Source organism: Rhinoderma darwinii, chromosome 3 (genome assembly GCF_050947455.1).
Source record: "Rhinoderma darwinii isolate aRhiDar2 chromosome 3, aRhiDar2.hap1, whole genome shotgun sequence".
NCBI classification, from domain to species: domain Eukaryota; kingdom Metazoa; phylum Chordata; class Amphibia; order Anura; family Rhinodermatidae; genus Rhinoderma; species Rhinoderma darwinii.
Window position 1 is genome coordinate 215245976 of NC_134689.1, and position 24087 is coordinate 215270062.

The window sequence follows — 24087 nt, forward strand, 5'->3', positions numbered from 1 at the left end:
AAAAAAATTAAAAACCCAGCTTTTCCCCTTACAAACTGCTTTACTATTAGGGTATGTGCACACACACTAATTACGTCCGTAATTGACGGACGTATTTCGGCTGCAAGTCCCGGACCGAACACAGTGCAGGGAGCCGGGCTCCTAGCATCATACTTATGTACGATGCTAGGAGTCCCTGCCTCTCCGTGGAACTACTGTCCCGTACTGAAAACATGATTACAGTACGGGACAGTTGTCCTGCAGAGAGGCAGGGACTCCTAGCATCGTATATAAGTATGATGCTAGGAGCCCGGCTCCCTGCACTGTGTTCGGTCCGGGACTTGCAGCCGAAATACGTCCGTCAATTACGGACGTAATTAGTGTGTGTGCACATACCCTTAAAAAACCAAAATAAAGTAAAAAAGTTACACATATTTGGTATCGCCGCGTCCGTAACGACCTCGACTATAAATCTATTACATTATTTAACCCGCACGGTGAACGCCGTAAAAAATTTAATAAAAATCTATGGAAAAATTGCTGTTTTCTGTGAATACTGACTTTAAAAAAATGTGATAAAAAGTGATCAAAAAGTCGCATCTACTCCAAAATGGTACCAATAAAAACTACAAGTCTTCCCGCAAAAAAAAAGCCCTCATACAACCGCATCGGCGAAAAAATAAAAACGTTACGGCTCTTCAAATATGGAGACACAAAAACAAATCATTTTGAAAAAAAAGCGTTTTTACTGTGTAAAAGTAGTAAAACATACAAAAACTATACAAATTTGGTATCGGTGCAATCGTAACAACCCGCTGAATAAAGTTATTGTGTTATTTATATCACACGGTAAACGGCGTAGATTTAAGACACGAAAAAGAGTGGCAAAATGTCAGGTTTTTTTCTATTTCCCCCCAAATAAAAGTTAATAAAAGTCAATCAATGAATAATATGTCCCCCAAAATGGTGCTATTAAAAAATACAACTTGTCCCGCAAAAAAACAAGACCTTATACAGCTATGTCGACGCAAAAATAAAAAAGTTATAGCTCTTGGAATGCTACGATGGAAAAACTTAAAAAATGGCTTGGTCATTAAGGTTTAAAATAGGCTGGTCATTAAAGGGAACCTGTCACCAGCATTTTAGCTATAAAGCCAGCATTACCTGGTGAAAGTGGGTGAAAAATCATTGTCATCTAAGCTATAAATATGTTCTAAGTAAGCTCTGTAGCTTTAGTATTCCGTTTTTCAGTGGTCCCACGCCGTATGCAAATGAGCAGAAAAGAGTCAAATCTTCATCTGAAAAGAGTCAGGTTTTCATTCCTCCAGCATCTCAGAGTGGACTCCACCTCCTTCTTTTTGATTGACAACTCCTTAGCCAGTCAGGGCCGGACAGGTGGTGGCAGTGGGCGTGGTTAAGCTCCATCCCAGAGGGAAAAATAATTACCATAAAAGGCGGGAAAAGTTTAAACAACTATATTTACCGACAGAGGAGGACTTCAGGAAAGAAGAGAACAGGAACGAACTCTGGACAGCTGCGGCCATTGAGGGGTTAGGCTAGTTTAACAGGTAAGATGTTGATGACAGGATCCCTTTAAGGGGTTAAGAGATGCAAGAAATTCTTTATAGAGATGAGGTCTGGTTATAGACCTCATCCTTTATAAAGAGGAGGGTGGCAATTCAGATATTTGTCATCTGTACTTTCTTATAACACGGTCTATGGAATATGTTTGAGATGCTAAATAACTACGTCATTGATATCATTTGGGAGAATCTGAAGTAATAAATTGTTGGAAAAAACTTGGCTTTATCTATGACCTAATAAAAAACACAAGCTAATGATTGAATAGTGTTCCAAAACATGTCATCTTGTTAAAAATTATTTTGCTGGACTTGAAACTGTTTATAAAGTCAAAGGATAAAGCCTGAAAAGGATAAAAATATCTCTTATTAGCCAGACGACGGAGGTTAGGTCTGTTGTTGAAAGATTTAGAAGCCAAAACCCTGAAGAAAAGCTGCATTTTGACCATGTGAAGGTGTCAGCTTGATGGTTAGCAGACACATGGAATGTATGATGCAAGCAATGGTAAGCTAATTTAGTAGAGATAGATGCCACTTCTTGTCATTAGGTGTGGAAAGCAGTTTTAACCCTTTGATATATGGATCACAACTAGTAAAAGTCTGCATGGTAAAGGAAGTCTCTTTATTGTACAGTCCCAAATGTCTAAGTCACTTCTTAACATTCTGGACATTTAGAAAAAAAAACGTAGGAATACTTTAATTGTGATAGCAAAAATCAATTTAATGGGCATTCCACCACTTAGCCAAACACAGTGGTGGACACAAAAAAAAAGCAAATGCATTAGTCTTTTCTTTATACTTTTCCTTCCTTTTAGATTCACTTCAGACTTTTTGACTCAAAAAAATGGAGCCAAAAACTGCACTAAAAACTTCATCAAAACTGTGTGTGTGATATTGGTCTAAAACGAGTTTTAAAGAGTTGTCTGACAAACAATCAGGCTAATGATTCAGGTCCCACAATGGTCGACATCAAGATTTCCCAGACTTTTGAATGGCAAATCTGCCTTTTGAATAAGACAGGAGAACTAATATTCACATTTACAGTGATTAGTTTCAGTGAGACAACCCCTTTAAGGTCACTTTCAGACGAGTGTAATACGAGTGCATTGTTGTGTTCATATTACTGATGCCCGGACCTCTCGCGATTCATGAGACCCGGAGTTTGAACATTATAAAAGGGTGATCTCAGTGTTGAATCAGTAATACGGGAGCAAAAGAACACCCTTCTAACTCTTGTCTGAATGTTGCCTAAGGCGGATAGAAAAATTGTAACAAATTTGCATAATTCCATAGATGAAAAAACAAATAATTTGGCTGCCATTTGCTTTTTTCAAATCTACGCTAAGTTTTTCCATTGTATCACTGACATAAACGGCACCTGATGGAACATAGTGACCCATTCGGTTTTCCACAAGGGTGTCTGTCATTTGACCAGAAGAAATAGAACAGATGCTGTGATACTTCTTTCGGCATTTTTCATCAGATTGTCGACAGAGGCCCCTAGCAGAGCCTCCGACACAAATGGGAACAGATTCCTTTAGATATTTTACAATTTAACTATAAAAATAAAAAAAATATATAAATTATTAAAATAAAATAAGTAGATTGTCATAGGAAGTATAAATATTGTCAGTTTGAAGATGCAAGTTGAGAGTCATGATCAACACAAATAACACGGTGTCCAATTTATATTTCAAACAATATATTTTTGACGTGAACAACCTGATAAATATAAGGCACCACTTTTGTATAGTCTAAACAGCTAACACATAAAATCAGTGCTATGTAATAAAATAAGAAGACATTGCTAGAAGGTAATCCTTAAATAACTATTAAATTACAAACAGCAAAATGCCCTCTATTATCACTGTGACAAATTATGGTGAACTCATTCTTTCAGTCATAGACAACAATGTCCTTAAGGGGTTGTCTGGTATAGACAAATTCATTGTGTAAGCCCTATTATGGTGTGTTAAAGCGGTTTTCCAATTAAGCTTATTCATTTCATAACCAGTACTTAAGCAACTTTCTAAAGTAATTTCTGCTTCAATTTCTCACTATTTTAAAATCTCTGCTTGCACTTAGTGAGTAGAAACTTGCACAGAAGCACAACTCATTAGAAGATAGAGCTTTGATCAACTTAACAAGCTGTGCACCTGTGTCAGCAGAACATTATCGGGACAGGTTTGTAGTCTCTGAATAATATTTCCATTCAGTGACAGGAAAAAGATAGCCCGAAATGTTGGGGAATATAAACCCTCTTGGCCAGTAAGCAACTTCTCGACACTTTCGGTTTCAGAGATGAGACAAGACTAGTTAAGACAGAGGGTGAGGATGTTGCCATTTGTAGTACACTTTATTGACCATGCTGCTTCCCCAATATGAGCAGTTAGTAACGTATAAAATATGGCAAAATTCCATCCTGGACTTAAACAATAGGTAGTTTTTAAGGATAATCTGGCAACTTTCATTTTACATTTTAAACAATTACTTGGAGCAGCCGGATAAAAATCCTATGCCAGTCACAAAATGGCAATGGGTGAATTATTTTATATATAAATGCTAGGCAGGTTCTCTAGAAGCAGCACTTGTCTTGTCCAGCTTCTTCTCTAGTATACTTCAAGTCAGTACAGACATAAAAATAACGTAAAATAGCTAAAAATTAGATTTAAAGCTGATTTTCTTCAGTACAAAATACAAAAGGTTTATGTCAGGGATTTTTGGGCATTATTAAATATTGTAAATAACAAAGTTGCTTTAAAGAAATAGAGCTTATGACGTATGTCCATAAAATAAGATAGATGACAATCTTTTTAAACATACAATATAGTAAACATGCTTTAAACTAGAAATTCAAAGGATATCAAGGCAAAGCTTTTGTCAGTCCATCCCCAATTTTTTTTAAAAGGGTTAAAAGGTTGAAACTCAATCAAACTTTACCCTTGTCAAATCTTACATTACGTAGAAGCATATGCCGCAATCACAAAATGACACTTAGTTCAATTACATAATCTACAGATAAAGCACTGCTGATCCCTCCGACGCTGACGTCTCCAGCTCAAAGGAAAACAAAATCCTACATTTGAAATAAATGCATGCTTGTGGCTGTATAGGGTTTCCCATTTCTCTTGGAAGTCCTTATCTGTGTCATCTACATTTTCTATGGGGCTTAATAGCACATTTCTGCTTTCAATCAGAACAATGCATTATTATAACCTATAAGCCTTTTCAGAAGATCAGATAGTCATCAACTGTCTAGAGATCTAAGTAGATGGCTCTGCAATAGAAATAATGGAACGTAAACTTTACGTTTTCTATGTAATAAAAATAAAAATATTGAAATCTTACTTTCAGAAGAAATAGTGGAGTCTTGTTGTCCAAATACCATTTCACCTATTCTATGACGCTTTTCTGTATTTTTCTAGGGTCTCATTACTGAGAATAAACCAGCCGTTGTGAGCAGTTGTGAGATGTCAATGTGACATGCAGGATTCCTAGCTAGCCCGCTCCTTGACCCACACAAGTGCCCATCAGCTTTTAACAAGCACTAACCAGCACAACAACACAGTGACACATTATTTCAATTCCAACTTGAGATGCGCTTCTTTCCTTTTGCTCTGTTTACTTTACATTATTTTTTATATATAGCTTAACTACTGTATTGCTGCAGAACAAATTTCAGATTGTCTAATAAAATCTACAAAATGTTTTTCTTCTTGGTACTGTATGTCAATAAATGACATAGTCATGCGCTCACAGGGTGTTCCTGGTATGTCCAAACACACCCTAATGTGCATGTCTAATTTTATTCACAGTTTTTTTTACTGCTGCCACTGAGGAATGGCATGGCCTGGCGACAATTGTTAGTTGCTACAGTGCTTAGTAAAAAGCTGCTGGGATTCATTCTGTTACTGAATTCACAAAATAGGCTTTGTTTTTTTTTACCATATATATGCAGTAAGTTTTATTTTTGCCATAGCTTTGTCCCATACCTATGCAGTAAGCTTATCTACACACTACACTTGTTCTGCATCAAGGTGGTATGGCTAACTACCAGATGCCACATTCTATCCCCCTCACTCCCATCAGGCACAACCTAACCAAATCTCCTTGCATGCTTATGATAAACTACAAAGTTTGCCTCTCCATACACTAGACTTATATTCATTATTCAATACTTTTCCCTTAAAGGGTTACTCCTATCAAAGAAGGTAATTGCATATCGCTAGAAAATGCCATTACTTCCGATCGATTGGGGTTTTACTGCCGAGACAACCCGAGTGATGAGACCGAAGAGTCCATAGCACTGATTTAGCGCTGCACCCATTTCAGAGTTTTGCCTTAACATGAATGGAGCGGTGCTGCAGTTCCCTGCAAAATTACGTAGGCCTTAGCACTGCAAGGAAAAACAATGTAGGGGTCACAGCACTATAGCAACGCTGCAGTCCCTTAATTCTCAGGATCAGTGGGGGTTCCGGCAGTTGGACGCCCACCAATCAGAAAAGGATGGCATATACTAGCAATATGCCATAACTTTCTGTAATGGGAACAAACTATGATGCCGACAAGTTTGGTCCCTACTTGTGAGAAGCAAGGCGCACTGCTCTCTTGAATCGGAACATTTTACTAGGATAAGTCCCTGCGTGTAAATTGTAATCTGGGAAATGAAGTATATCAAGTTTCATGTGCACATTTCACATGCACATATTTTGTATTATTTAGATATTGACTTTTATGCAATATTTCTAATGCCATGCAAAAATTGCTAGACATGTCTACATAATATATTTGTAATATATTCTAATTTAGTCTCAGTTTATAACATGCAATCTAATTCTAGACCTTTTCCATCAGATTCTATCCGTATATATGTTTTTGTCATATTTCCCAGTGGTTCATTTGATTATTGTTACGATTCTAGATATTCCAAGCAGCTGTGTCTGCTCTAGCCCTATCCCAGAAGATTATCTCAATTGTCTTGGATAACAGTCTTTTTTATTTGCTATGATACCGTTATGTCCCTTGATAGTCTTTAGATATTTAAGTGTATTGACACTGCAAATTTCACATGTGGTCTTGGACAAGACAACGTTTGCAATAAATCTTGCAGGATATCACAAGTATAAAGGGCATTTTCAATTTCTTGACTTCAGATATTAATGGAAAAAGCATATCGAGGGACAACTATTTACATATGGAAACAAGCTAATAAAATTGAGCCTGTCCTTTGATGAAGCAGCCATGCACAGAATGCTGACATATATACAACGCTTAATGGCTATAAGCTAGGGTGGTAAAAGAGTGATTTTTGTCTAAATTTAGGCTCGCGTAGAGACATTTTAATGGACTTTGCCCTGGTATTGAAAGAAGTGTTCTACACCATGATACAAAGCACCTGCTATGTTGTGAAGTACAACTATTAGGTATATCACGCACGTAGATATGGAAACCCTGCACCTGGTGCTTTTGGGAGAAGCTGATAACTAGAGCGTGATGATTTAAGGCTGAGTCATAGCAACATTTACATGTTACCTCCTTGCAGCCAAGACATTTTCAGAAAACGGAAAAATACTCTGAATATGGTTAATTCATACATACCAGCACTTAGCCTGAGTTGTCATATAACGTATGCTCCTACAGCAAAAGGAAAAATGTACATTATGTGTTTGATTTGCACATTACTTCCTAAGATTGACTATGATTATATGGAAAGATTCACAAAATCAAAAGGGTGTTTATTATCCCGAGTGGCAAACACTTACTTGTTATTCGTGATTGCAAGCATTCTCAACAATCACAACTATATATGCTGAAAATTACATATAGACACTCGGAAACTTCAAGAGTCTACATCAAATTTAAAATAGAAAGTTTTGCTAGGTTTTTTTTATCTTGAGGAGGACTATGTGGTACAGTATATCCACCTTAGGGATATACTGGACATGTGCATGAATCGCTAAATTGGCAAGAAATGGAGAAATAAATAAAACATATTCACATAAGATCAGATTATAGCCATAATTGTTCTGCAACTAGATTCACTGACAATCAAACGTCTATAAAAGGCCCAACTGTCCATTGACAACAAACAAGAATAATCATTCATTACAACTTTCCCTGGAAAATCAGTAAACATGCAAGCTAGCCTAATCTGAAGTGCATGTTTATGGGGGCGTCAATGGAGATAGTGGTCAAACAAATGAGCATTCAACAGACAGCTATTTTATGTGTATGGCCAGATTATAAAGCCTAAGGGCTCATGCACACTTCCATCACCGTTTTCACGGCCACTTTTCACAGATCCGTGTGTCCGTGATTGGATGGATCGGTGTGGTTCCTGTGTGTACTCCATGTTTTCCGTTTCCGAGTGCCGCGCATGGTGCTCACTGTCCAGCGGTAGTCACTGTCCAGGTTGCTGAAAGAGTTAAGTGCTGGACAGAGAGAAGGGGCTGCACTGATCGGCAGTAACTCTTTCAGCACCCTGGACCGTGACTACCGCTGAACAGTGCGTACCATGCGTGGCGCTCACAATATAGATTTCTAATGTTTCCTACAAAAACCCCAACTCAGAAAAAAAATAAGTTCATACTTACCCAGAACTCCCTGCTTCTTCCTCCAGTCCGGCCACCTGGGATGACGTTTCATCCCATGTGACCACTGCAGCCAATCACAGGCTGCAGCAGTCACATGGACTGCCGCGTCATCGAGGGAGGTCGAACTGGATGTCAAAAGAGGGACGCATCACCAAGACAACGGCCGGGGTACGTATGAACTGCTTTTTATTTCTATTGATGCGGATGCTCTGTCCGAAAGGGCTGCCCCTTCTCTCTATTCAGCACTGATAGAGAGAAGAAGCTGCCGATCAGAGCTGGATAGAGAAAAGAGGCTGCTCTCTTCTGTACTTCTGCCCGCCCGGCCATTGCTAGGCAACGGCTCCGTCACACACGGATGGCACACGGATGTCTTCCGTGGGCCTTCAGTTTTTTTTGACGGGCCCATTGACTTGTATGGGCCCCATGGTCACGGAATCTCGGACCAAAGTAGGACATGCTCTACTTTTGTCAGAACGGAACAACGGGACCGTCAAAAAACTTGAAATGTGAATGGCCCCATTGAAATGAATGGGTCAGGGTGCTAGCCGTCAAAAAAACGGCTAGCATCCTGAAGGAAAAAACGGAAGTGGGCATGGGGCCTAAAGGGAGAATGGATCTCCTGAAGGCAAGCCTGAACATAGTTTACTACTGACACCCCTTTGAATTAAAGGCTTAAAGGGAAATTCCAGGTCAAATTTAAAATTCAGTCAAGATGTACAGTACCATCACTGTAACTCTTACTTACTAAACACAGGGGGTTTTAAATATAGTAATGTTCTAAAGCTAAGTGTTTAAAGGGAACCTGTCACCAGCATTTCAACTATTGAACTTTACTTCTCCCTCACTGGCCGCTGCTGTCAAAATCTCATTGCCGTTATCCCCGCTCCTAAACTCCTCCTCCGACTGTAAATAACGGTCTGCAAACATTTTGCGCCTTTTATGGTAATAATCCAGTGTCCCTTTATGCGCACACACCAGAAGAGGACATCAATGCACAAGGGCGGGATTTTGTGTGTGCTGGGGGAAGTGGTGGAGCTGTCAATCAAAAGTAAGGAGGCGGGGTAAACTCGGAAAGGCATGAGGAATGAAGATATGACTCTTTTCAAACGAAGATATGACTCTGGTGCTCATTAGCATACAGTGTGGGAACACTAAAAAACTGAAAACTAAAGCTACAGAGCCGACTAAGAAGACAATTATAGGTTATATAGAAATGATTTTTCACCCACTACCACCAGGTATTGCTGGTTTAATAGGTGAAATGCTGGTGACAGGTTCCCTTTAAGTCTATCAGTGAATTGATGGCTCTTTCAGAATTTAACGTATTTGATCATCTCTGCTTGCAAACTTGCTCTGAGCTTATCCATTTTACTTCCCAATAACATTCCTTCAGATAGATACATATACACACAAAATAACGTCTTATATGTTTCTAATTACCAGATAATACATTGTCAAGAATGGTTAGATCATGCTTATGTACAGTTCCTAGTCCAGTAAGTCATGCTAGAAACTAAGTTGTTTGGCACTACAAATGTGTTTTCCATTGGTTACATGCCACAATTGTTTTTCATTTCCGAACATAATATAAAACATCCTTTTACTTCATATGTCTATCACTGTTTCCATCCTGAAGCAAGGATGAGCCATCAGATTTGTCTATAATTATATTTATATGTGATCTGAAATATAAATCAAGGGTTGAATACCACATAGCGTGACATCCAAAGAGAGTGAAAGCCACAGTATTTATTTGGTTTACTTATATATTAGATATTTCCCATGAAGAATAGTCTGCACTCCGAAATAAACTAGCTAACTATGTTTTCCACCACAAGTAATGTCAATAAAGAGTATGTACTCACTTTTAATAAAGGTAATATGAAGTATAAAAGCGCTTTTACACAGGCCAATTATCAGGCAAACGCTCATTCATAGAACGCTCGTTGCCGATAATTGTCAGCGATCAGCGGATGAACGAGCAAACGCTTGTTCATCTGCTGATCGGATCGTTTTAAAAATAAAAAATATTATCGTTTTCGGCAGCACATCTCCCTATGTAAACAGGGAGACGTGCTGCCGACATGATAATAATGTATGGGAATGAGTGATCGTAGTAACAAGTGCTCGTCCCCATAGATAGCTCCTTGTGATAGGAGCAAACGAGCACCGATAAATGAGCTATCTCGTTGAGCGGCGCTCGTTTACACGGCCCAGGATACACTAAATAAACACTGTAAAGTTTTACTTATTCATCCTTAATAGACTCTAGACTTTTGATGAATGATGAAAACAAAATACATAAATGTATTTATTATATATGACATATTATAATTCTGAAATAATTTAAAGAGCGTTTGTCATCAAAACGTTATTTTTCTCTGTCTTTGGAAAAATCATTATAGAATCAGATGATAAATATATTCTACACTATGTGACGATTGTTCGATCATGTGACCTCACATACTCCGTGAGCTGCATTAATTTTGATTGGCCAGTTCCCCCACTTAAGTTGTAGGTCTTAGACTCATTCAGACACAAGCCAATCTATTAGAGTCATGCAGTTCAAAGCAAAATTTACTGAAAAATGGTTCACAGAGACACCATAAAAGTGAAAGCTATAATGTAACTGAATAAACCTCAAAATATTGGTGAAAAATACACTTCTGTAACAGTTCCGGTCCCATTTAAGTGAATGGAACTGAGCTGCAATCCTAGGCACAGCTGCAACAGATGTATACAGCACTGTGACCCACCAATTTGATATTGATGGCCTATTCAGATGATTTTTATTGACGGCCCATCCTTAGAACAATCACTTTAAGTACACAGATATCTAAGCAGCATTATGACCTTGACATATATTACAGAATCTTTTTCTAACATTTTATATTAATAAAATTAACGCTTTGATCTAAAACATTTTTACTGGAACTTAGATGCTCACTTTCATGATATCTTGGCAAATGTCTATGCACAATCCTAATATGTACCAGCTAAATTTACCAGCCACAGAGTAAGGCTGGGTTCACATAACCTATTTTCAGGCGTAAACGAGGCATATTATGCCTCGTTTTACGCCTGAAAATAGGGCTACAATACGTCGGCAAACATCTGCCCATTCATTTGAATGGGTTTGCCGACGTACTGTGCAGACGACCTGTAATTTACGCGACGTCGTTTGACAGCTGTCAAACGACGACGCGTAAATTGACTGCCTCGGCAAAGAAGTGCAGGGCACTTCTTTGCAACGTAATTTGAGCCGTTCTTCATTGAACTCAATGAAGAGCAGCTCAAGATATGCGAGTGTCACAGACGCCTCGTATATTACGAGGAGGAGCATTTACAACTGAAACGACGCAGCTGTTTTCTTCTGAAAACAGGCTGTCATTTCAGCCGTAAAAACGAGCTAGCGTGTGAACATACCCTAAGACTGGTTCCATACATTTGTAATGCAGTTTTTGGTACAGTTTTTCCTATCCCTTGGATCCACTCCTGGCGCTGGCTAAAAAAAACTGCATCAAAAATACAAATAAAAAAAATGTATCCACACTGTATGTGCGAATTCAGCCTAAGGCTAGGTTTAAAGTTCGGATTTTTGGATAGAAAAACTGCAGTGCTATACAATAGCAGCAAAGGGTATGAGATTTGAACAAGCTTCATCCACACGCTGCAGAAATTTCTGATGCACTTTGGATGAGGATTTGTGCGAATTTTCCTCAATGAGTACAATGGAGACGTTAAAATCTGCAGAAAAACCTAATTGTTGCGATTTTGCAGCAAAATCTCTAAGTCTATATAGTCTAAAATAATTTAAAAAAAAAAACATATATTCACCACCCTAGTACTCCCATTGGAACACTTACCTACTTACCTATTTTGATGCCGATCTCTGTACACCCGGCCATCACTAGAGGCCAAGTGTACAGAGACCATCAGAAGGACAAGGCTTTGCAGCTCCGGATTTCCCTGTGTGGATGTAGCCTAAGGGTATGTTCAAACAGAGTTTATTGGCGCTGGACAGAAACCACGTCAGAAAAAAATGCTTGCAGAAAAAAAAATTGTCATGTCCTTTCTTCAGGCGCTTCCGTCTCTGACCTCCTATTGACATCAATGGGAGGCAGAGAAAGCATTTTTGTGGCGGTTTTTTCCAACGGTGCTTAATGGCCGCGGATGAAAAATGCTGCTAAAAATGCGACAATAAACGCAGCAAGTGTTCTGCCAGCAGGTCAAAATCTGCCTCAAAATTCCTGAAGGAATTTTGAAACAGATTTTTTCGCCTGCAAAAAACCCTGTGTGAATTAGGCCTAAGACTTACATGATTTTTTGGATGGGGCAGCTAGGAAAAGTAAAAAAAAATGAGTGTTACACCCTGAAGGGATGCATATGCACAAAGTGTAAACACAGTTCACGGAACGGTGCTGTTCGATTTGTAAAAATGCAGATTAGGAAAAGATTAAAAAAGATGGATTCTATCTTGAGTAGATAAAAATCCCATAAAGAGGGCTGACCTTTTATTCATGGAGTAGAATACTGGAGTAAAAACCTCACTGTATAATCTGTAAGCACCGGCAGTGTGGTGTCATTTTTGAACAATGTAGCGCAGACATTAAGTGCAGTATGATGAATTATTCCATTTGTTACTCATATAGTTCCATGGCCTCGCTGCAGACACTCACTGATTGAAGTGCGGTACGGGTCAGCGGCACGGATGGTGTCATTAGGAAATCAAAGATGAATTGGTCTATACCCCCTTCTCAGGTAGATTATTTTCAATAAGAACACATTTTATTTCTGACCCAAGGCCATGCTTCCACCTCTAAATATATTACTGGAGATTAGAAGGAAATATCCTTATTTTCCCAAAAGGCTAACACAGCAAATTTGAAAGACCAATTTCTTTTTCGGAGACCACGGTTCCAAAATTAAATGAAAGCAAATCCCATAGCAGTAGTAATTTTACTGATACTGTCTGAAGTATTTGCAGTTTCTCTACAGATTCAATTGCAAGATACTGGAATCAGTTTACACAATGAATTACAAAAAAAAGTTTCCCTGTAGATCTTCTAAATTATATTTAAAATTATCTTAAATTCAACTACTGCTAAAATTGTACAAAATAATAATCTTACAGTTACAGTGTAATAGACATAAGGAAGCCATTATGCGGGACTCAATTACAACGCTTAAGTATAAATACTGTGTTCAGCCCCCAGACTCCAAGATAAGATGGAATAGAACAACGAGTCCCAACTTGCCACAAATGCGTAGTGTTTTAATCATACAATGAGAGAGGATTTACACCCCTAATTTCACCCCTATTTTCCAATGCTGATGTAAACGGAATACAAGTTGTTTTCCCGCTGCCAAGATTCTGGTCCAATAGGACCAAAAGGGACTAATTTCACAAAAACAAAGGCATTTAGGAAATATACTGTTGGATGTATGTATGTTGGAAGATTAAAAAAAAAAAAGGAGGTTTTTCTTTAAGCTGCACACCAAGCTAAATAGGTGATGTAAAAGCCTCTAAGATTAACAATCAATGATTAGATTTGATCTACAGTACAGTACAACGCTTACAGCATGCCACAATTTGTTTTGGGCATGATGAGGTGCAGACATATTATGGCTCCATACTAAGTTCATCTTAAGTTCAGATTTCCTCAAAAACTTGTGCAACCATTTTATTTTCCTTACCATAAAAAGCCCATTGATGCATAGTACAGCCTGATTTAGATGGTCATATAGTACTTATGTTCACCTGTCCGTAATCCAGATTTAACAACTAGTCTATGCTGTCAATTTGGTTCAATAGTACAGTGGAGAGTCCTGTAGTAATAGGCTTACACGATTCCCTTATCTGAATGATGCATAATAAATGAAATATTCTATACAACCTGTTGATTTTTTTTCAGACCACATTACTCAATTTCCGAGAACTGCATTTTTAGCCTAAAAAAAATATATGTATTACCTTGCTCTTGCTTATGGCAAAGAAGAAACTTACCGCTCTAAGATATACAATATAATTCAATTACTGAATGTATTCAAAACTATTGAGACACCTACACATTATCCCTACAGGAGCTTTTATGACATCCCATTCTAAATACATAGACATTAATATGGAATTTGTCATCCCCCCCCCCCCCCCCCTTTGCAGCTAAAACAGCTTCCACTCTTCTGGGAAGGCTTTCTACAAAATTTGGGAGTGTGTCTGTGGGAATTTTGGCCCATTCAGCCAGATGAGCATTTGTGAGGTCAGACACTGATGTTGGATGAGAGGGTCTGGCTTACAATCTCTGTTCTACTTCATCCCAAAGGTCTTTGATGGGGTTGAGGTCAGCGCTCTGTGCGGCCAGTCAAGTTCTTCTACACCAAACTAACCCAACCGTGCCTTTATGGACCTTGCTTTGTGCACTGGGGCACAGTCATGCTGGGACAGAAAATGGCCTTTCCCAACTGTTCCCACAAAGTTGGATGTATACAATTGTCCAAAATGTCTTGGTATGCTAACGCATTCAAATTTCCCTTCACTGAAAAACAACCTATGCATTATCCTTCCTCCACCAAACTTTACAGTTGGCACAATGCAGTCAGGTACCTAACATTATCCTGGAATTCACCAGATCTAGACTCCTCCATCAGACTGCCAGATAGAGAAGCATGATTTATCCCTCTACAGAACACGTTTCCACTGCTCCAGAGTCCAGTGTCGGCGTGCTTTACACCCCTCTATCTGACGCTTGGCATTGTACTTGGTGATATAAGACTCGCATGCAGCTGCTTGACCATGGAAACCCATGACATGAAGCTCCCAGCGCATAGTTTTTGTGCTGATGTTAATGCCAGAGGAGGTTTGGAACTCTGCGGTTATTGAGTCAGCAGTGTGTTGGCGACTTTTATGCACTATGTGCCTGAACACTCAGCAACCCCGCTCTGTAGCTTTACGTGGTCTGCCACTTCATGGCTGAGTTGCTCTGGTTCCTAAATCATTCCACTTTGAAATAATACAACTCACAGTTGATCGTGGAATATCTAGGAGGGAAGAAATTTCACAAGCTCACATGTTGCAACGGTGGCATCCTAGTACAGTACCATGCTGGAATTCAGTGATCTCTTTAGAATGACCCATTCTTTAACAAATGTTTGTAAAGGTGACTGACTGCATGGCTAGGTGCTGGATTTTATACACCTATGGCAATGGGACTGAATGAAACACCTGAATGCAATACAAAGAGGTGTGTCCCAATACTTTTGTCCACATAGCGTAAATGACAAAACATAATGCTAGTTCTTCCATCTTAATCATTTTCCTTACGAGGGGATGTTAATTAATAACCCTCCATATCCATAGTATTGAACATGTAATAAGTCACTTCTGACTTTACCTTCAAGTATAAAATTCAATGATAATAGTTCTTTGATTCCATCAGTCAGATCTGTACTAAATGTTTGTAAACTAAAGTTTACAAATTAGTAAATCAGTGTTTTACCCATTCTGTCCTTTATATTAAATATATTAACATTTCATCTGCTGAGAGTACACAATTTAATTCTGATTACAAAACTTAATAGATGTAAGATGTTTTTTGATTATTTCTTTTGCAAAACAACATGATTTATTTGATTGCCAGAATAACTATACAAAGAACAAAGCTTTTTTGCTGATACTTTATAAATGGAACCAGATTATAAAAAAAGCGTTGTGCATGGCATTTAAATGAGAAAAAGGTCCCTCAATGACAACTCAGATCAGGTGTTCCATTAGTAAAAATGTGTGGATCATGTGGCAAAACACTAAGAGAAGAGGAAGCTGCGCTTATAAGGAACATCTACATTATTAAGTGACTTATAAAATGAATATTTATTGCATTGTTTGTTCATACTTTCATATACTTTCACTGCTTATTTTCCATGATTTTTATGAGCAGTCTTTAACTGAAAGTGTATTGACCTCCATCAGCGAGTGTTATATTACTGTTAAATGATGGTTTCAGCATGCACCATATGGAACATATTCACATAGTACCCCATACTGATTATCAAACCGTTCAGCCACACTAATATCCTCTAGTCAAATATTTTCTTGCCAGGGTTGGTTCTTATTTGGGTAAGTCACTTAACTTTTTAAATATTGTTGCAATTTGGCTGCCCACAGGTAAAATATGCTTTCAATAGACGTAGGCAGTGAAGCCTTCAAAGATAATTTCTCCCTATTATTTTGCCATAAATCAAGCGTTTTGCTATATATTCGATTTAAAGTTGAAACATGTTGCAATGTAATGTGTTTTCAGGTGTCAGAAAATATAACAGATTGAATATAAGGAGCATTAAACTTATCTTTCGTCTGATTAAAACCTAAACATTTACAACCTGCCGAAGTTCCAAAGCATAAATGATCATATGTGTGAAATATACGTTTGCCGCATATATAACCCAAAAGGTTGCTATTTAAGTCACATGGAAAATATATATTCCAATACGTTACAGTTTCTTACACATCATTAACTCCAGAAAGGTGTCTGGCAAGGAAACATAAGCACTTGTAAAACTGCAGACATCCACAGTCTTCCATCTTGAAAGCAGTAGTTAGACCTTCAAGGCCACAGATATCAATATGACCTTGAACAGATACAGTATTTGACAGTTATGTAGGCAAGCTTAAAGAACCATCTACTCAGACATAAAAAGTACAGGAAATTAAGAAATAGTGTAGTATTCTCTTTCCAGTACAAATCTAGAAGAAAATATTTAAACATTTGCCTCGCATGATTCTATTAAAAGTTCTGTTTATAACCTGGCAGTTGTTAGCAGTTTTCTCAACTCCTTAAAGGAGTTTTCTGAAATTCTCCACAAAAAATAAAAGTGTTCCGTACTGCAGATAACCTAATGACATTATCCCTACAAAGAAAAAATTGGTACATACTACTACTCACACTCCTAGCGCGCATTGTTTGTTGACATGACTTGCGCGCTGTGTTTGTTTACTCAAGTAAGAGTTGGGACCTACATCTGTCTGACATTTATGACATATCCTATGGATATGTCATAAATGTCTCTTATGGGAAAACCCCTTTACAGGAGTTTCCCCACAAACACATGTATCCTCTTATCCACAAACACATGTATCCTCTTATCCACAGGATAGGGGATACATATGTGATCGCTGGGGTTCCGTCTGCTGGGACCCCCAGCATTGAAGAGAACAGGGGACCGAATTTACTTGAAGTGCTCCATGAGAACGGAGCCCTTGTCCGCACGCTCGACCAGCGCTCCATTCACTGCTATGGATCTGCCGGAGGCTTTGTACTCGTTAAACCACAGCGCATGCACTGACGGCACAGGCCATGGGACTCTCGGGGAGAATCGAGAATGAGGGCCTTTTTAAAAAAGTTTGTACATTACAATGTTAAAGTTCAGTAGACTTTAATATTTTAATTTAGAGGAGCAGTCCTATATTAACACTGCAAAAATCTCTAAGCATGCTTAGTTTGCAATTTATATTAAAACAGTATTCCTATGTTATAAAGTGATGACATATACCCAGGATATGCCATCATTTTAGGACCAGTGGGGGTTTAGCCTTCAACCTTGGCTGTGGCTGACTTGGCTTTTCCTCCGTACATATGGATTCCAATAGAATATTGCTTCTCAAACTTTGAGGCAGGCCTTATTGGTGAGGTGCCCCCCTGTTGTTGGTGAGGCACCGCTGTGTAGTCAGTGTTGACAGAAGTGATTATATGCTGCACCGACCTTACTCTGGTTGCAGCAATCTCTGGTTTAACAACATAACTGACTCTTTTTATGCTTATTTTAATGTTCTACTGGGTTCAGGAGAAAACATTTTAAGATGAATTAAGGTATTTTTAAAAAAAGTTTGGCCTGGACTATGACCAATTACGAGACCCAGAAATCACCATGTCCTGGCCAGTGAGGCCCCAGTAGGAAATGACTGAGAAGCCATGCGATAGAACATGCCACGATTATTTTTCTATCGAAGCCATACAGAATCCAATAGAACAATCCTCTGTATGCTTCTGTATTGGAGATATACAGAGGTACAGAAGAGAGCTCATGCACATCTATGGCAGACCTAATACGGCTCCATACAAAACAAAGCCGTAATACTAGTATGTCCATGAGCTTTTAGCCAAAACCAGGAGCGAATAAAAAAAAAAGCAGGTTAAAAATGTTCTGCCCTCTGACGATACAATAATAAGGGACTATGCTGGATCTGCACACTGTGATAAAGGGTTTAAGACATGTATTCATATGTTCCCCCAGTCAGATGGAATCAATAAGTGCCAAATGGCCACTCTGCCACATATGAACACACCGGTATTATAATTAACACATGATAGGTTGTGGGACCCTGTTACAGATTTTGCATTGAGGTCCATAATTCAATGTATGAATCCGTCTCCAACTCACATGGGTAGAACTATGATGGCATCATCAATTGAGCATCATCAAAATATTTGTTATTAAAAGGAGTTTTCTGGAACTATAATATTGCAGGCCTATCATTAGGACAGGCCATCAATATCAGATTGGGGAGAGTCCAACTCCTTGCTGGAGAGCCGTGGCCCCTTCAGTCAGCTAATTGGCAGGGGTGCAGACTTCCACTGATTAGATATTGATGGGCTATCTTAAGGATAGGCCATCAATATTACAATCCTTTAAAAAAAATCTTCAAGTTATTGGTGAATAATACTACCAATTGATTTACTCAAAAATATGATCAGAGTTATATTTTAAATTAATTTAAATTAAGGGGGAAAAACTCAGTACGAATATTGAGCATTTGATCGACTTCTACTAGTTTGATCTGTGCAGGTATCTTGTCAGAACTGGAATCCACAGAAAACATCTGATAATTAGATATACTTTCTGTATCTTCCTGCATTCCAGTCAGAGGTCTCTAGCTATCATCCTGCACACTTGTACGGTTCTTTCATGGTCACTCCCACATGAGCAATTGTAAGAGACATATGCTGGTTTCTAATCTATGTTATTCTACTTTACTCCCTTCTGTTTCCATACATTGACTTATAGACATAACTTCTGGGAAGCCTCTGAATTCCTCAATGTGTTTTTAAACAGGTATTTCATTAAAAACATAAGGAGCACATGCTTTCTGCTATAAATGAATTACTCACATACTGTATAGCCGGAGATACCTTCCTACTCAACCATAGTAAGCCTAGAATGTAAGAAATGACTCACATATAGTCAAATATACCTTCCTACTCAACCATAGTAAACCTAGAATGTAAGAAATGACTCACATATAGTCAAATATACCTTCTTACTCAACAGAGGTAAACCAATAATGCAAGAAAACGCATATAAAATTATCATTAAATAGACACATCATTTTTTGATGCATAGTCAAGGCCAACCAGGGTACAATATAAATGGAACCTTTATATTCTCTTACCTATATAAGGACTTTTGGCCCTCCAAAATGGACCTCAGTATTTGTTTTAGTAAAATAAGCTTTTCAAAATGAATTAGACTGTAACCCCTTCACACCGCAGCTTTTTTATATTTTCATTTTTGCCTCCCCGTCTTCTAAAAGCCATAACTTTTTTTATTTTTCCATTGACATTACCGTATGGGGTGTTAGTGGGAGGTGCCATCTGTAAAACACAGTTGATACGCGTGGTGTATGTAGCGGGCTTAAACAGTGAGCCTGTCCTCATACAACGCCCTCTCGACGATGACATAAGCGTATGTCAAATGTCTGGAAGGGACATAAAAATGCTCACGTTTTCCATCGTATTCTACATTAAGATCAGCCAATGCTGTACAATTCAATGGAAAGGGGTTTGTCACTTTATATATGCATCCATATAAAATGATATAAGTGCATGATGTATCCATAGAGATTAATATGTGGTCACAGCCTTGTAGGAGTCAATATGAACATGCATATATAGAAAACTGTTTACATATTGTGTCTATGGTGCACTGCCTAAGATCTAAAATATTCCTACCCCCCTACTGATTCTCTCTAAGGAAAGCCAGTATACCACTGAAATATACATTGTCAATTTCAGAACATATAGTTCTCTTTCACTTTAGCCCTACATGTTGAAACTGGAATATCCCTGAAAGTCCTATATGGGACAGGGACCAATTTTGTTTACATTAAGGTCTATACAGCACTGCAAAATTTGCCTACAAAATATAAATAAAATTGCAAATAGTATTTTCATTGTACTGTGCATTTTTTTTGGTTCTGCTTTACAACTGAAACGGTTGTTGGGTGAAGGTTGGCCTTTTCCAAATCCCCCAAGGGTGTTATAATGGTCTAGAACCAAGATCTGCGACGTGAAGTCTCAAGTTCAGTGCTCCAGGTCATTTTTAACAATGTAATGACAGCAATAGTTAGTCCTTGATGCCAAATTATTTGCACTTTGTTGGCTCCTTGGTCTCCTTTGAAATATGTTTTCAATTTCATATTCATCCAGTATTTTTTTTTTTAGATAGCTATAACTCCAGTATTGTACCAGTAGAAAGCGGTTTCTCTGCCGCGACACTCTTCTGTCCCTAATTTCATAACTAGATGAAGCGGTGGAAATACTGAATCAAGGTAATAAGATAGATATCTACTCTAGCAATATTTTATCTTACTACAACAAGCTTTTTTTATTTTTTTATTACAGTATTTAACATACATGGCATGTAGTGAGGAAGTGCCAAACCAATCATTGGTAAAATTGTAAGTCAATCCCTGGTACCAGCAATGGCTAAGGAAACCACACTATAAAGTTGTCCAAGTTGTTTTCAGTGTGGTTAATCACTAGAAAATACTTTAACCCCTTAATGACTGGGCCATTTTGCACGTTAATGACCAAGGATTATTTTTTGTTTTTTCACGGTCGCATTCCAAGAGTCGTAACTTTTTTTTTATTCCGTCGACATAGCCGTATAAGGGCTTGTTTTTTGCGGGACGAGTTGTATTTTGTAATTGCACCATTTTCAGATGCTTATAACATATTGATTAACTTTTATTAACTTTATTTTCGGAGAGAATTGAAAATAAGCAGCTATTCCAGCATTGATTTTCACGTTATAAATTTACGCCGTTTACTATGCAGCGTAAATAACATGCTAACTTTATTCTATGGGTCGGCACGATTACGGGGATACCAAATATGTAGAGGTTTTATATGTTTTTCCTACGTTTGCACAATAAAAACCCTTTTAGAAAAAAAATTACTTGTTTTTGCATCGCCGCATTCCAAGAGGCGTAACGTTTTTATTTTTCCGTCGATGTGGTCATATGTGGGCTTGATTTTTGCGGGACAATGTGTAGTTTTCATTAGTACTATTTTGGGGTACATAGGACTTATAGATTAACTTTTATTTTATTTTTTATGGGGGGAATGGGAGAAAAGAGAGAATTTTGCCGTTGTTTTTTGCATTTTCTTTGGACGCCGTTCATCCGGCGGTTTAATTAATGTGTTCATTTTATTGGTCAAGTCGTTACGATCGCGGGGATACCATATATGTGTATGTGTGATTTGTTTTGACAGTTTTACTAAATAAAACCACTTTTTGGACCAAAAAAGTAGTTTTATTTGACTTTGACTGTAATTTTTTTTAATTTTTTTTTCACAAACTTTATTTAACTGATTGTAATTTTTTTTTTAAGTCCCTGCAGGACACTTCACTATGCGATCTGTTAATCGCATATATAATGCTTTGGTATACTTCGTATACCGAAGCATTATTGCCTGTCAGTGTAAAACTGACAGGCAACCTGTTAGGTCATGCCTCTGGCATCGCCTAACAGGCAGATGCTGAAGACAGACCTGGGGGTCTTTGTTAGACCCCCGGCTGTCATGGAAACCCGACGGCGACCCGCGATTTGTTTGCGGAGGCGCCGATCGGGTGACAGAGGGAGCTCCCTCCCTCTGTCAAACACATTAGATGCCGCTGTCACTATTGACAGCGGCATTTAATGGGTTAAACTGCCGGAATCGGAGCGCGCTTCGATTCCGGCAGTTGCAGCAGGAGCCAGGCTGAGTATAACAGCCGTGCTTCTGCTGCTGATCGCGTGGGTACACTGGCAGTACCCGCGCGATCACAGGACGGATATATCCGTCCTCCTGCGCGAACTAGCAGCTGCTGAGGACGGATATATCCGTCCTTCGGCGTTAAGGAGTTAAAAGGTTTCCTGAAGATATATAAACAATGCTCAAATTATGGTTCACATCTAAATCATAGGAATTGAATAAGGATCTGCGTGGGTCCGGTATCCCACCCCCTAAGCAAACAGATAATTGTACCAAGGGAAGATTCCAAGGCCTCAGGTTGCAGTTTAAATAGATTATTACATGCAAGTTATTTAAATGCATGACTGTTCATATAATAAATAGATGGCTCGTGTCACTCTGATCTGGCTCATAGATGGGGGTCCTGCCTCTATGATGGCCATATGCCCTAACAGGCCGCATAGGCAGGGGTTGTCTTTGTAAGACAAAATAGCCAGTTTAATTGTAATCACCCCTTATTTTTTCTTGTTTCAAGAAAAGTTTGTTTTCTGTTGTACTATTTTAGTAAATGTATTAAAAGCCTTGTTACCTCTGAAATACAGTACATAACCAGGAATACTATACCTACATATTGTATTATTAACATGTGGGGATTCTAGACCATACCAATTATGTGGTGGGTCTAGCCTAATAAAAAATATTATGTCCAATGTGCCTATTTGTAATGTTCTAAAGTAAATTTATTTCTAGATTGTAGTTACTGTGTTCCATATTATTATTACAAGAACTCTAACGTTAATTTGGCCGAGCCCTTTAATTTGCAATCTTAAAATAAGCAGAAATCTTACTGAAGTATAAAATTAACCCTTCCAAATATATAGCAACTATTCCTTTTATAGGCAGCATAAAATTATAATGTGCACAGTACACACATTTCCATATTGTCACCTTCATATACCTCAGACAACTACAGTATATATTGCCTGATGACTTCCACATGTTTGGCTTCTGGCTGAATAGTTTGCATGAGCCGTAATGCTGGTAACACACATTGAAACAAGATTTAGGTTTTGTCATCATGGCCTCAAATTATTATTCAGGCTGTTAGGAAAATATTTCAAAGCAGTTTCCTACTCTTGAAATTCCCACTTAACATTTGTTGTGGTTAGTTTCACCTCCATGCTTTTATTTGAATGAACCTGCCTCTGTCAGTCTAGCTTTCACCTCTTTTTAAATGAGCCATGTTGGCTTTGTGTCAATGTCATTTATGCTTTCAGTCCATTTACATTTGGGGTAAGCTTACCAAGCCGTGAAACTTTAGGGTGCCTAATAAGCTGTACAGCGGCGCCTGTTCACGCATTCATATTTCAAAGGAATTTTTGAATTTTCAGCTGAAATAGCTGGAAGCAAAGGCAACCTATAAATCATGTACCAAATTACCAAGTCTGTCATGCAAATGCAGGTGTGTGGGCCGAGGTAGGATCAATTGTTTTTTGTTCTTTGTTTGTTTTTTTTAGAAGTAAATAAAATAATGGAGACGGTACATGCGGTTGTTCAGTATTATGTACTTTTACATGATAAATAGATAGCAATCTCTAGCTTAAGGGTGGTCCGATGTGGGTCGTGTAAGCTAGCGCCTATTAACAAGGCAGCTCGTTGATCGACACTCGTTTGCTCCTTTCACAAGGAGCTAGTATGGGGATGAGTGTTCGTTACTACGATCGCTCGTCCCCATACATCTCTATCATGTCGGCAGCACATGTCCCTGTTTAGAGAGGGAGATGTGCTGCCGACAACGATAATGTTTAAGGCATTTAAACAATACAATCAGCCGATGAGCGAGCGTTTGCTCATTCATCGGCTGATTGTTGGCAATTGTCAGTGAGCGAGCGTTCTGTGAATGCTAGTTTGCCCAATAATTGGCCG

The 24087-nt window shown here is 38.4% G+C and overlaps 1 protein-coding gene and 1 long non-coding RNA gene across 2 annotated transcripts in view; one reads left to right on the forward strand and one right to left on the reverse strand.

Moving 5' to 3' along the window:
• Positions 1–24087, reverse strand: part of SEMA3A (semaphorin 3A) — a 239240-nt gene that overhangs the window by 195807 nt on the left and 19346 nt on the right. The window lies entirely within an intron of this gene.
• LOC142747967 (uncharacterized) lies at positions 1938–5269 on the forward strand. The gene is made up of 2 exons (XR_012882109.1): positions 1938–2064; positions 4985–5269. It is a non-coding gene; the product is annotated as an uncharacterized LOC142747967 (long non-coding RNA).